The following is a 13,771-nucleotide window of genomic DNA, read 5'->3' on the forward strand; positions in this document are numbered from 1 at the left end:
TTCGGCAGCGTTCCGCTCTCTGTCGTATGCTCTCCGGTATGCTCTCACAATCCGATAGCCACCCAACCAACCCAAGAGTCTAGCAAGCACTTCATCCACCCATCGCCAGTTCTGTTCAATTGAGTCGCGAGGGGGCTTTCGGTCAGCCTACATGTGCCGTTGCGTTGTCTGGTCTGGTCGGTTTATTTTCTCTGTTCGCTTTTATTCGTCGCTTGGCGCTTGTTCTATTGTTTTAATGCAACATAAATGTTCATAGTGGTTGACTATCAGCGGAAAAGGAAGATAAACCAGTTGTGCAGTGCTTGACGTAGCTTGCGATGATTCCGTTCTTTGTTCTTGCTCTTGTAAACGGATATTCTTCGCCGCGTTGTGGAACCTGCTCCCAATAGTAGGATACGAAAATAGCACAACTTCCGTTCCAGTGCCGATTTGATGTGTGTATGTTTTGGATTCTCGCGAAAGAAGAAGAAGTGTCACTGGATTGTGGGTCCATCGGATGGACAGCCTACAGAAATCGCCACCAGAAGTTGATCAGCTCAGTGCAGGAAGTGCAAAATCGACGTGGCCCGTGAGTGAACCGCTGCTGTTGTGCACTGGTTACAGCCAAAAGAAATCTATTTGTCAGAACGTGGAAGAAACGAAAAGTGTGGGCAGAAGAAATCTTGATAAATTAAACCTAAACTAGCGAGCGGGCGAAGAGGCGGCCGTTGTGGAATGAAGTGAAAAAAGTGCAATTTATTTTATGCTCATATCAGTCATGTTACGTTGCTGTCAGCTACCAAAAGAATCAAGCTTTCGGTGAAATTTCCAGCAAAAAAAGAAATCTTCGTTGAGCAGTGATTCAAGGGACTACACGGATAGTAGCTTCGAATTTCTTCAGTTTACTGCTATGGTAAGATTCTGGTTGCGAGAAATATATGAAATGATGAAGGACATCATTCTTCATTACGTGATAAACGTTTAAATGATTTTGCTGGGTTCTTTTCCATTATTACACTCTTGACGATAGCTATTGCGGATAAATAGTTTATAATGGTGAATTAATACAAACGCCATAGTATGGCATATTATAAGATTAAACAAGATGTTCAACATGATATTAATAGAAATTAATGATAAATCATCTAACTTGTTAATTGAATATATGTAAATAAAAAATCGAATTCAGTACTGTACCATATAAATCCAACTAGAATTCATATCTAGAGTCGTGTACCGTTTTGTCTCAAATTCCAAACAGATTCATATTTCGAACACTCGGTTTTTGTATGGCGATTTGGTTGAAATGTCTCGCAGGAATATGTCATCAAATTACAAAGAAATGGCAGTCAATTGCAATGCAATTTTAACGACTTCCTATTTATTTTATTACTGGAGAGTACTGAAGTTTCTCTTGTTCAGTATTCATTTGATTACGATTTATTCATGCTGTTCGGAATTTTAATTAAGTTGTTCGGAATATGAGACAGAATAAACACAGTGTTGGGCATGTTGTTCCGGATTTTTACGTGAAAACAATACTTAACAAGTTTCAACAAACAATTTTATCGGCACATCCAACAACTAACAGTTAGACTTTACGGATTAATAAAAATTTCACAAACATTAGCTAATTCATGTCTATAAGATGTGTTTAAAGTCACTGTTGGCCTTAAGTGTTCGGAACATGAGTCTTGTACATTTTAAACATTACATTTATAACTCATACCTAGCTGTTCTGTGTTAGTCAACACTATCATAATTTTGTTAACAATATATTACATATCATTTACCGTAGTACCGTTTTGATTCATATTAAGGACACTTAAGGCCTCAGTGATGTATAACTCATCTAAAAGCATACAAAATAAATCATTTTACATGATTCCTCCACGTTATCGAGCCTTCAAACTATTTAACTTTCGAAGGGTGGGTGAAGATTTTGATTCCGGCAATGAATAATATTAAATAAATAGAAATATGTGGACTTTTCATGATTCTTATTACGGATGCTTCCTTGCTTTTGCCTCATATTCCGGACACTTTGATTCAAATTCCGGACAGCTCTTGAAAATCATAAAAGGAAAGACAAATCATCAATTGAAATCGTCAAACCACTAAAGAGACGCCTAAGGCAGTTGGACATTATAAATTTCAAAACATGTTTATGGAAAATTCCTATTAAAATGAGCTTCGAATACGAAAACTTTTGAACTGCAAAAATTGAAACATTTCGTGTAAAATGTTTCCCATACAAAGCAGAGTGTCCGGAATTTGAAGCTGTCCGTAATATGAATCAAAACGGTACTTAGTTCAGAATATTGAGAGGCGAATCAAATTCACCTGCTTATGAGAAAAAAAAAATCACTTTTCAATGAACTTAGGTATAGGTATATAACTCATTAATCGTGACAATAGAAGATTGCAACGATTTTGGTCTTAACATTTGAATAACTTTATTCGCCATTTGTTCCAATGTTTCAACATTGGATATTCTATGTAATTTATTAGTATTATACTAGGGAGGGAGCTTCAGAATTATTACAACATATTGGTGGAGCGTACTACATGGCCGGCCTGAAAATTTGTTTGAAGGTCAAAAGCTTGCTATCAACTCATGCCGAGGTCCTGAAATCACATTTACACGGAAGATGCATCTAAATCTTTAGAATGAAACTTTAGATGAAAACTGTCTTCTACAACGTTGTTTGTATTAGTTAGACCCTTTGTTTGATGTTATTCTAAATCATGGAGATCCACATTTTCATAGAAATGAAACAACCAAATTTCTTATTTGCAGAAATTATTTTATACATGCTTCATTAAAGTGGTAGAGTAATCAATTTTAGGAAATTGTTTTAAACAAAAATGTTTTGTAGCACATAAATCGACCGATTTAAAGTTTTTTTTTCCTATGTTACCCATATAAAACTGGTTTTCTAGCTCCAGTGTTTTCAATACTAATAACTCATTGAAGAAGTCTATGAACCGCTTTTAGAACTTTGAAAAGTACGTTATTTGGTGAGTGAAGGATTTCGCTATTTCTGTTCATTTTTTCGTCGCCTATTTCGATTGTGAATATCTCTGTTTGGGGCAAATATAAAAAATATCTTTTGACGGCACAGAATAACAGATGTGTTATTTTTGTAACCGTTTTATTTTTTTTTCTTCAATAATAATAGCTTTTGATCTGAGATATCTGAATAACTGAAATCAACAATCTTTTTGCACTGAAATTTGTGTATTCTTAAGTTCTAAACGTCGCTCATAGACTACTTTGAAAAGAAGTTAAAATTGAAAAAAAAAATAATTGATTTAAAAGTTATTGAAATTAAAAAAAAATATGTTGTTTTATGGATTTCCGAAACGAAAAGAAATATCGTGATCCTTCACTCATCACAATACGCTTTTTTCAAAGCTCTAGAGGTGGTTCATAGACTACTTCAATGAGATACCGTAAACGTAAAACCGTAAAGCTTTTTTCGGAGAAAACTTGAATATTTATACATGCTGTTTCGAGGAATTAAAATTTATATTTTTAAAACAAGTACTGGCAGCTATCGATTGCAGTTGATAGATTGCCAAAATATTTATTTTGAATGGATATGTAATTTTTCATATAATCAAAAGTTGGTTTTCTGTTTTGGGGTAACTTTGATAATGGAGTATAAATCGAACAAAATTGATTGTACTACGTAACATTTATAGGACATTACATAAATCTAGGCGTTTAAAGTTATATGGAAATTTCTGACTTAGATTACAATAGGGTCAGTGTTCCCTTAGTGGACAGTCCCCTATAGTCGCACTAGTGGCTTTTTACGGCCGGTTTGCTATAAATCGTTTCAAAATATTTTTTGACATGAAGTTCAGGAGCTATTTATCTAAGTACCATTAATACATAGCTTGATTTTGTTCAAAAAATGATCGAAATAATTAGTTTTGCTTAAAATTTGAGCTCCCTTGCGCCTATAGTAAACCTACTGTTCCTATAGTAGCATTACTGAGAGAATCTTTTTTTTTTATACGAAATAATTAATGAATTGAGAACTTTTTTTACATCAAACGAAAGCTTTTGATCCACACTTTGAAGGAAAAATATAAAAGCTTTGTAAAAATACGATTTTGATTAGTATTCTGCCAACGCCGTGATGCTAGTGCTACTATAGGAACAGAAATTAGAAATAGTGCTACTATAGGCACATGTATTCCTACAGTGACACAAGCGATAATAAATACAAATATATGAGCTATTGTAGTTTTTATATTTTTCCCACAAAACCAAGCTAAAAAGCTGTCAGATGATGTAAAAATAATGATGCTAGCGTTATTTTTCGATTTTATACGAATATTTGTTCTTAGCTATGCGGCTATTGGTACATCGACCCTTCTTCTTTTCTGGCGTTACGTCCCCACTGGGACAGAGCCTGCTTCTCAGCTTAGTGTTCTTATGAGCACTTCTTATGAGCTTACTATGCCAATGACCATTTTTGCATGCGTATATCGTGTGGCAGGTACGAAGATACTCTATGCCCTGGGAAGTCGAGAAAATTTCCAACCCGAAAAGATCCTCGACCGGTGGGATTTGAACCCACGACCTTCAGCTTGGTCTTGCTGGATAGCTGCGTGTTTACCGCTACGGCTATCTGGGCCCTGGTACATCGACCCTAATAGTTCTAGTTTTTGAAAATGATTTTCGCTTAGAGATTTGAGACCATATTCAAGTTCTATGACAACTAGACTATCAAAGATAAGCGACCAACTAAAATGTTCTCGATTCAAACGAAAACAGCTCCTGCATGAAGTGTCATACTAATATTCTTTAGTTTTGCATTGGTTTTGCTATACTGATCAACAGAAATCATGATATTTCTTTTAGTGTGTGGAGCGTAATGCACTATCAAAGTTATCCGCATTATCAAACGGGGTATTTACGGTATTCGAAAACGTGGGAGCCAGAAAACCAGTTTCATATGGGTCATCCTATGTCAACATAGGAAAAAAAAAGTTCTAGATCGGTAAATTGAAGAGCAACAAGAAAACTTTCTTGGTAAAGTTTCTTGAAATTTATTGGTCTACAACCGAGGTTTTCAGCTTTTCTGGGCCGCGGAGCACTTTTTGGAATAAAATTGTTGCGTGAAGCACCTGTTCTTCATAGTCACTTTTTTTTAAATCCGGATTTTAAACGCTTATATCAACCCTGTAATTCCTACGAAAATTGTGATGTGGGATTCATGTATGGCAATCTTATTATTTTGAATTTATTTTAACTCTGTAATTCTAATCTATGGAAATGCTCTATTTGATTGAGGAAGCTTTATTTTTCAGGCTTAAACTTAAGCTTAAACTGTGATTATTTGTCATCTTAATGAGATAATATTAAGTATTTCGCCAAATATTTCGAAATTCGTGGCTTGAAAACGGCAGACTTGCTGTGATTATGAAATTTCCGGACTTTTTATTTTAATACAAACATCTGTGTGAGGTTCTTTAGCAAAATATATCTTTTTTAAGGCCTTTATTAATCTGTTTGGTTGGGTTAACCACAAGTACAGCACTCATGGATATATTCATATTTGTGATTAAATATTCCTAATTTTATACAGTCGAACCCTCATGAGTCGATGTTCCATTACTTGATATCGACTCATGGTAAATTTAAAAAATCATGGGTCTCCTCAAACAACTTTCCAAAGAATATCTGTTCCATGATTCGATATCGATGGTCCCTTCAATATCGACTCATGGAGGTTTGACTATATCACGAGATCAAAATTTCGATCATTATCGAAGTTGCATGCGCCTGATTTTTCTTTTCGTCCTGGATAAGTTTCCTAACAAAACTTTCGCACCCTAAAAGATTCAAAATGTTTTTTCGGGGAAATTGGATTTCTCAAGTTTAATGATTGTTTTTTACTCTTAATTAAAAAAACTCAGTTTTGCAGCTAAAACTGTTCCATTCAAAATGTATAGGAAAATTTTCGTCGGCAGAATATTTTAACGTTTGAACCACAAATTAGCCCAAATTCTGGATATTTCTATAAAAATAACCAAGGTGAATGATAATGATTGAGATTATAACACCATGTGTATAAAACTCATGAAAACTGTGTTTCGTAATCCATAATTAAGTCAAAAACATCATGAGGTGAAGACGAATTAAAACCACCTATAAACTTTTAAAAACACAAATTTAGAGAACAAAAAAGTAGTCTTGAAAGAAAATTCGATCGATACGGCGCGATTGATTGTTTTGTTCTCTAAATTTGTACTTTTGAAAATTGAAGATATGGCTTGGTTTGGTATAATTAAAAACGTATTTTAAAAACGCGTAAAGTTGAGATATTTCAAAGCATTGGTAAAAATAAATCAAAACTGTCGCGGAGCACCAGCCAAGGCTTTACGGAGCATGATCTGAAAACCGCTGGTCTACTACATTTCTGAAGCATGTATACCATAATTTCTTCAGGATTTCATGTATAGACTAACGGTATAGATCGATTTTATTCCATTACTCCGAAATTTATTATTATGTCATCACACCGAATGTACCATTACTCCGAATTCCTGAATGTACGTTTATCTTGTAATTCATTGTAATGTCATTCGAGGCAATGACTCGGGGTGATGGTATTCAGGTTAATGGCATTTAGGGTAATGAGGTAAATTCGACTCATCATAATTACATTACATTCAATTACGTTTATGAGAAAAACTCGTTTTTTTTTCGCATTATTCGATCATCTCAATGTGCTGATCAGTTACCACAACCATTCTTGAGTGTTTGATCCTTGGATATGGTTGCTTGTTGCTGCGGGGGTAAGCGATCTATTCAGAATCTAATTTGCTCGGCCTACAGTTTTGTAGTCGAAAAATGGATCGAATTATAGGTAACTCCCAGATACTTACGTCATCCCACTAATGTAATATGCCTTCCTTAGCCGAGCGGTTAGAGTCCGCGGCTACAAAGCAAAGCCATGCTGAAGGTGTCTGGGTTCGATTCCCGGTCGGAGCAGGATCTTTTCGTAAGAAAATTTCCTTGACTTCCCTGGGCATAGAGTATCATCGTAACTGCCACACGATATACAAATGCGAAAATGACAACTTTGACAAAAAAAGCTCGCAGTCAATAACTGTGGAAGTGCTCATTGAACACTAAGATTGAGGCCTGCTTACCAAGGTGCTGAAACGTCTTAGTCTTCCAGTTTTGAGTTTTGTCCCGTAACTCCATACTATAAGCGCATTGTGCGATGGTGAAAAAAAAACAAAACCGCTTGCTTCGACTTTCGAAGCGTACAGTCAAAAATCGTCAGAGCAATTCAAGAAAAACGTTGAAATACAAATAACGTTAAGAAATCCTGAAATCTTTTTGGATAACGAACGTATTCTAAATACCAAATGACCTCTATTGTCTCCATTTCAGCTCAGACATCATTGTCTCATTTCTCAGTGACCTTGAAGATAAGTCAGTTATCTTTGTACCGCCTAACTTAATATAGTATACATAACATCGAATGATCACATCATTACTGAAATTCTAAACTGTAATCAAACTCAAAATAACTCATGCAGAACGGTTCAGCTTATCAAATACATGAAAATTGTAAGAACTGATTTGAATATTAAAATCTGTTCAACACCTCATAAATCATATGTTTCTTTTCGGCTCGTCTCTCAGCTATTTAAAAATTAACACTGGCGCGACGGTAGACCTCCTAATTGCTTGGGAGATCAAGCGCTCAGCAGAATCAATTACCGTTCAGTTTACTGATAAGTTATCAGATACGTAAAAATACTTTTTCGCGAGGGTGGGATTAAAGCGGGCATGAACGTTTCGTCGAATATAAATTTAATTCCACGTTACGAAAATCAAAGCGATGTTTGACGAAAGTGTATATAGGTCGTTGAGTAAAAATAGTACCTACTGTCAAAAGCATCGCCCATGTTCGGTTTGCTCCTTGGTGGAAACGAAAAGCGTTTTCTGTAGAAAGTCCCAAAATACTTTCGAAGGATTTTTTTTTTCGTTTTAAATCGTAGTCTGCATAAGGAAAAACTGCTTTAGAAATGCAATTGATATTTTGAACATATTTTGAAAATGTTCAATGGGAAAATATTGAATATCAGCGGATAGCGATATGTTAGCTAACATTAAAGCGAAACAGCTTGACACCCACACACAGTAATGTACCAAAACTTTGAAGCTTCAAATCTCTCGAAGGAAACTCAAACGACTCTGCAAGTTTAAAAGTTTAAAATAAGAAGATCGACATCGTACGTTAGTTATTTCTGCAGAATTGTGTCTTTGAAATCGTGAGTACGGGCACAAGCCGGCCATTGTGACAGCCATGTTTGGATTCCAATTGTTTCACCTCAAGTGCCATGAGGTTATACAGCCGGTGGAACTTTAATTAACAATTTGGGGTCGATAATTTTATAATATATAATAATTTATAATTTTATGAACCGATAACAAAAAAAATAAACATTTCAACAATATTTTTTTTATTCATTTACACCCACAACTTCGGTGCATTTTTCATTTACCATTCACCGGTATTCGCTATCAAAGTTGATGAATCGGTGTTGGAATCAACAACTAAACATGTAGGTTTTATTTGAGTAATAGTCGCGTTTTTTGTCATCTTTTAAGTTTCATTGTGTATTAATCAATATTTTAAGCACAGTATTATTGACTTGGACATTCTTTTACCTGAAGTTTCCTTCGAGCGAACACGTCAAATTGATATACAAGGAACGATTGCTTTTGGCACCGTTGGATAAAGAAAACTTAGCGCCAGGTATCCTTAACGATGGTCAATCACACGATGACGGCAACAAAATAGCAGCGAAAAAGTAGTGAGCGATGAGCGGCGAATGTTGTGTCCTGAAATCATTCATTCTACTATCCAATATTATAGGAGCAGTGTCAATGACTTTGTCCAGACATATATCAATCGATTACCTGGCAAAATTGCTGTTTCATTCTGGCAGACTTGCTCGATTGGCAGTCTAGAATGTGGGTCAAGCCTGGTCAAGCTATTGGATAATTATTTTCTTCTCTTGGAGCGCCATTTATCATTGGAGCTTGAACTAAGCCTTGCAAAATTAGCGACGGATTACCAATCCCAAGACGTCTGTTTCTATTCCTAATTAATGGAAAATGTTATTTTCTCTTCCTGGATGCGCTTACCACTTAATTACATAACCACTTTAATTAACTTAATTAACTTACCGCTTAATTACATTACCACTTAATACACGCTTAATGTTAATTACTCTAATTGAAGGAAAAAAGTTTCAAGCAAATATCAAATATAAGAATACAATAGTATTTACAAGCGTAATACAATGACATGTCCAATTGAGCTTCCAATGATAGTAGGGATTATTTAACCCGATTTATTACAGTGACGCGTAGAATAACGAATTCAAGGATACTGTTCGTACAAAATTAATCTCGACCAAATGATAAAGACAGAACTGTATCAAATTTTGCTACTTAGTTAGTCCTTATTCTTTTTCATTATCTAATTCTTGGCATTACGTTTTCACTGGGACAGTGTTTGCTTCTCAGCTAGCGGTTCGATTCATATTACGGACAGCTTAAAATTCCGGACACTCTACTTTTTATGGGAAACATTTCACAAGAAATGTTTCAATTTTTGCCGTTCAGAAGTTCTCATTTTCGAGGCTCGTTTTCCATGGATGTCAGTTAAAATTTATAATGCTCTACTGCCTGAGATGCCTCTTTAAAGGTTTGACAATTTCAAATAATGATTTGGCTTTTTTATTTATGATTTCTCATCTGGGACAACTCATCATGGGAATCCGAATTGAAGTGTCCGGAATATGAGGCAGAAGTAAAAAAGCGTCTGGAATAAGAATCATGGTAAGTCCACACATTTCCATTTATTTAAAAATTTTCATGTAGCATCAAAAAAAGCTTCACCCACTATTCGAAAGTTAAGTGTTTTGAAGGCACAATAAGGGGAATGATTCATATAGAATGATTTATTTTAAATGCTTTCTGACGAGTTATGCTTCTCTGAGGCCTCAAGTGTCCGTAATATGATTCAAAACGGTAAATGCAAACGGTGCAATTTATCAAAACAGCATATAGAACAAATCATTCTGTACTTTTTCTTCACGTTATCGAGTCTTGAAAACACTAAACTTTTGAGTGGTGGGTGATGATTTTGATTCCGTAACATGAATAATTTTAATTATATAGAAATATACGGAATTTTCATGATTCTTCTTGCGGGCGCTTCTTTTCTTCTGGCTCATATTCCGGACATTTTGTTTCAAATTCCGGACAGCTCAAGTGAAATATAAATAGAAGAGTCTTATCTAAAGAGACGTCAAAGGCATTTGGCCATTTTAAAATTTCATTGATATTTATAGAAAATATTCATAGAATCCAGCCTAGAAAGTGAGAACTTTTGAGCGGCAAAATTGAAACATTTAGTACGTTTTTTTTCTAACATGACAATTTTGGCTGGTTAGTAGTTAAAAATACAAAAATTATAATACAATTTCTTTACAGAAAACAGAAATGAAACAAAATATGTTATAAATTTTCATTTCGTTCATTTTCGTTTTCGTATATCATATGGCAGGTACGATGATTATCTTTGCCCAGGGAAGTCCAGAAAATTTCCATTATGAAAAGATGCTAGATCGACTGGGATTCGAACCCAGTTACCTTCAGAATGGCTTAGTTGTGGAATTTATCTCTAGAGGCTAAGAAAGGACCCTCAGTTAGTGCCTAAGATTTTTTCGCCGAGTTTTAGTGCACTCACGAAGTTTACACTTCCTAAAAGTTTGCAAATACATATTGTATCGGTAAAATTTTAATTGTTTCAACTTTTTAAGTTATTTTCCATACTAAATTCAAGAAGCGATTTTTCAAGTTTCGAGGCAAATCTGTTTTAAAAAAAAGTATTTAAAAATTTTTGAAAGTCCAAAGGCTGAAAAATATTCTTGGTACCTACTTGAAATTCCGAAAATAATCCAGATTTTGACACCGTGCAGCATTATATGACCATAAATTGCATCAGCAGGGTAATAAATGTTCCGAGATATCACACTTATTTTTTTTTTGTATAAAAAAACATAGGTACATCTATGATCTTTACATATTTAACGTGAATTTGACGCAGCTTCCAATAACGTTAAAACTTTAAAAATCGATGGTTGCCAACACCATGAAAATTAAGTTTTTCTGAATGAATGTAATATAGTGCACAAGTTTAAAAGATTATTATTTTCGTAAATATAGCTCAGTCGAATGATCGTCGAAAAAACATCTTAGTTATGCCAATTTTAGTTAGGCAAGAATTAGCAAAAATCGTGAATATTCCAAAAGCGGTTTCAACGATAATTATTGAGGAGCCCGACTATGGGTGCATAACAAAATTATATCAGCTTATGTTATTATGATATGAAGATTTTATCGAACATAGGTTGTTACAATTTTGGTGCAGGATGTTGTTAAAATAACTAAATTTATAACAAAAAGTTCTATAAATTATAAAATAAATATAACAAAATGTGTTTTTAATCTATTAAAAATATATCAAGTCCAGTTTTATTGTTTGATACAAAGTGTCAAAATTATAACACTGTATAATATACGGAATAACTCATTAAGTTACGAGCTTTTTGATTAATTATATGAAAATTCTAACAAAACATGATATTCCGTGCAATTGACAGAAACATATATGGTTTCAACCAGCTTTTTTTTAACAATTACATATAGAACAATTCTAATAAAACTTCATATTCGGTGCAATAGACAGACAAATGTATGTTTTAATATAATACAAGTAATTTAAAGTACAACTAGGCACTTTTTAATAACTAGCAATTAGTCAATAATTAAATTCAGATCATCAAATTTTGTTGGTTTAATAAACCCAAAAGATTTTTTTTTTTCATTGTCCTCAAATAAAAAAAGTATATATATTTCGCTTGATTCAAAAACTCAAGTTGATTAAAATGCACAGATGTGTATTTAATTTTATTATAAAATAGTTAAAAAAAATCAAAAAGAAGTGTACTAAAAAAAAAATATAATACAATATGATATATTTTTGTTTCAATATTTTCTGTGGATAACGGTGTTTAACAAAATTATATCATAATTAGATATGCATATTATATTCTGATAAAATTTTATTATATTTTTGTCATGTACCTCTAGTTGGGAGCCCATCAGTTTTTCTATACATACTCGACAATAGCTTTGCAACAAGCATAATTTTGAACATTTGGTAGACCAAAGGTAAATAATGGGTCGATCTCGAGTAGAATTACTCCAGTAGTAATTTTGCCAAAAATTTTATTTAAGGACGGAATATGGAACCCTTATGAAGCTCACGTAAATTTGTCTTATAATCAATTAGGCCCCCTTTTTTCCAATCGAATTCCAGAGCCATTTCAAAGATTTTTCAGAGAATGCATGCCAAATTCCAGTAGGGGTGTTTGTAGGAGGTGAACTGATTCTCTAGTTTTCTAAATTTCATTCTCTACTACTCTAACCCCTAATGAGGTTCTACAGGTGTGTGATGGCGTGCAAAATGGTTTAAAACAGGGTTTCTCAACCGGTGGTCCGCGGATCCCCGTGAAGATTCATCAGGGGGTCCGCTAAGCCGTTGTGAACAGATGTCGAGTTTTTGGTTTTGAAGATTAAATTTGAGGAAATTCTAACTTCGCTTGTTTTACAAGAGAGTATTATTACCGAGTTGCACTACCCACCATAAGTATGGAATCGCGTATTGCAACACTCTTGCAAAAGTTTAGCATCACCTAATATGAATATTATCTCATGATTCTGATGTGCTAGATCAATGTATTTTTGAGGTCGTCTTAAAAAATACGTCTTTGAGCCCCTGCGATTTTTTATTTTTGTTGAAAAAAATTTTACCACTGGATTTTGGGTGATGCTAAATTTAAAAGTGCTGCAATACTCAGTATTGCAACGATTCCATACTTATGATGGGCAGTGTATGTTTAAGGCTAAGTAGCCCGTCATTCGTTTTGACAGCCATGTAGACATTGCAGTTCGCAAATTCAAATTGAAAAAACTCAGCCCTCATAGCTCATAATCACCCGGAAAAGTATCACTATATGCGCTGACATGCAGAGAGTATGCTTATATTTTTTCAGATGCGTCAGTGCAATACCAACCGATTTTCTTTAATTCGAACTTGTAACATGATTTAGCAACAATCATCAACGACGCGTCCAAATTCCAATGACGGCCTACTTCGCCTTAAATGGTTGTTTCTTTTTTAACTTTTGAAATGCTGAATCTTTTGATGACATGCTGTCTATAAGAGATTTCAAAATAGGAAAGTTTATCTTATCGATGTTGCTTAAGTATTTTTCCAGGTCGAATTTTAAATGCAATTAATAATACTTCAATAATCATACTTTCCGCATATTTTTTTAGCATATTTCCGGCTTTAATCTTATCGAATTTCATCAGGAATCTTTGTTGTTCAATAACCGTTGAGATCCTAGTATTGACAGGAAAAAAAAACTCCAAATTATCATTGTTCTAACTCAAACCATCGGCAGAATGTCCTTGAATATATACGCAGGATTTAAGAGGTCTTCTACTGATATATATAGAAGTGATCTTTGATAGATTTCGGCGATGATTTTGGACGGATGTGTGACACAATATTCTAAGAGTTTCTAGCGTTGTTTTGATTTATAAATGTTTCCCGCTGGTAAAATTCTAAAAATATTCAAAGCAGTTTCCAAGTTTTTTTTATAGATA

The 13,771-nt window shown here is 34.1% G+C and overlaps 1 protein-coding gene across 2 annotated transcripts in view; it reads left to right on the forward strand.

Annotated features, from left to right (window-relative positions):
• Positions 1 to 13,771, forward strand: part of LOC5567692 — a 309,374-nt gene that overhangs the window by 31,704 nt on the left and 263,899 nt on the right. Inside the window, exon 1 of one of the 2 annotated variants that reach the window (XM_021844103.1) lies at positions 111 to 892. The exons of the other annotated variant lie outside the window; for it this stretch is intronic. The gene's annotated coding sequence lies outside the window, so the exon portion shown is untranslated. Of the gene's footprint in view, positions 1 to 110; positions 893 to 13,771 lie in introns of those variants that run through there. 2 annotated transcript variants of the gene reach the window in all.

The sequence above is a fragment of the Aedes aegypti genome, chromosome 2, assembly GCF_002204515.2.
Source record: "Aedes aegypti strain LVP_AGWG chromosome 2, AaegL5.0 Primary Assembly, whole genome shotgun sequence".
NCBI lineage: Eukaryota > Metazoa > Arthropoda > Insecta > Diptera > Culicidae > Aedes > Aedes aegypti.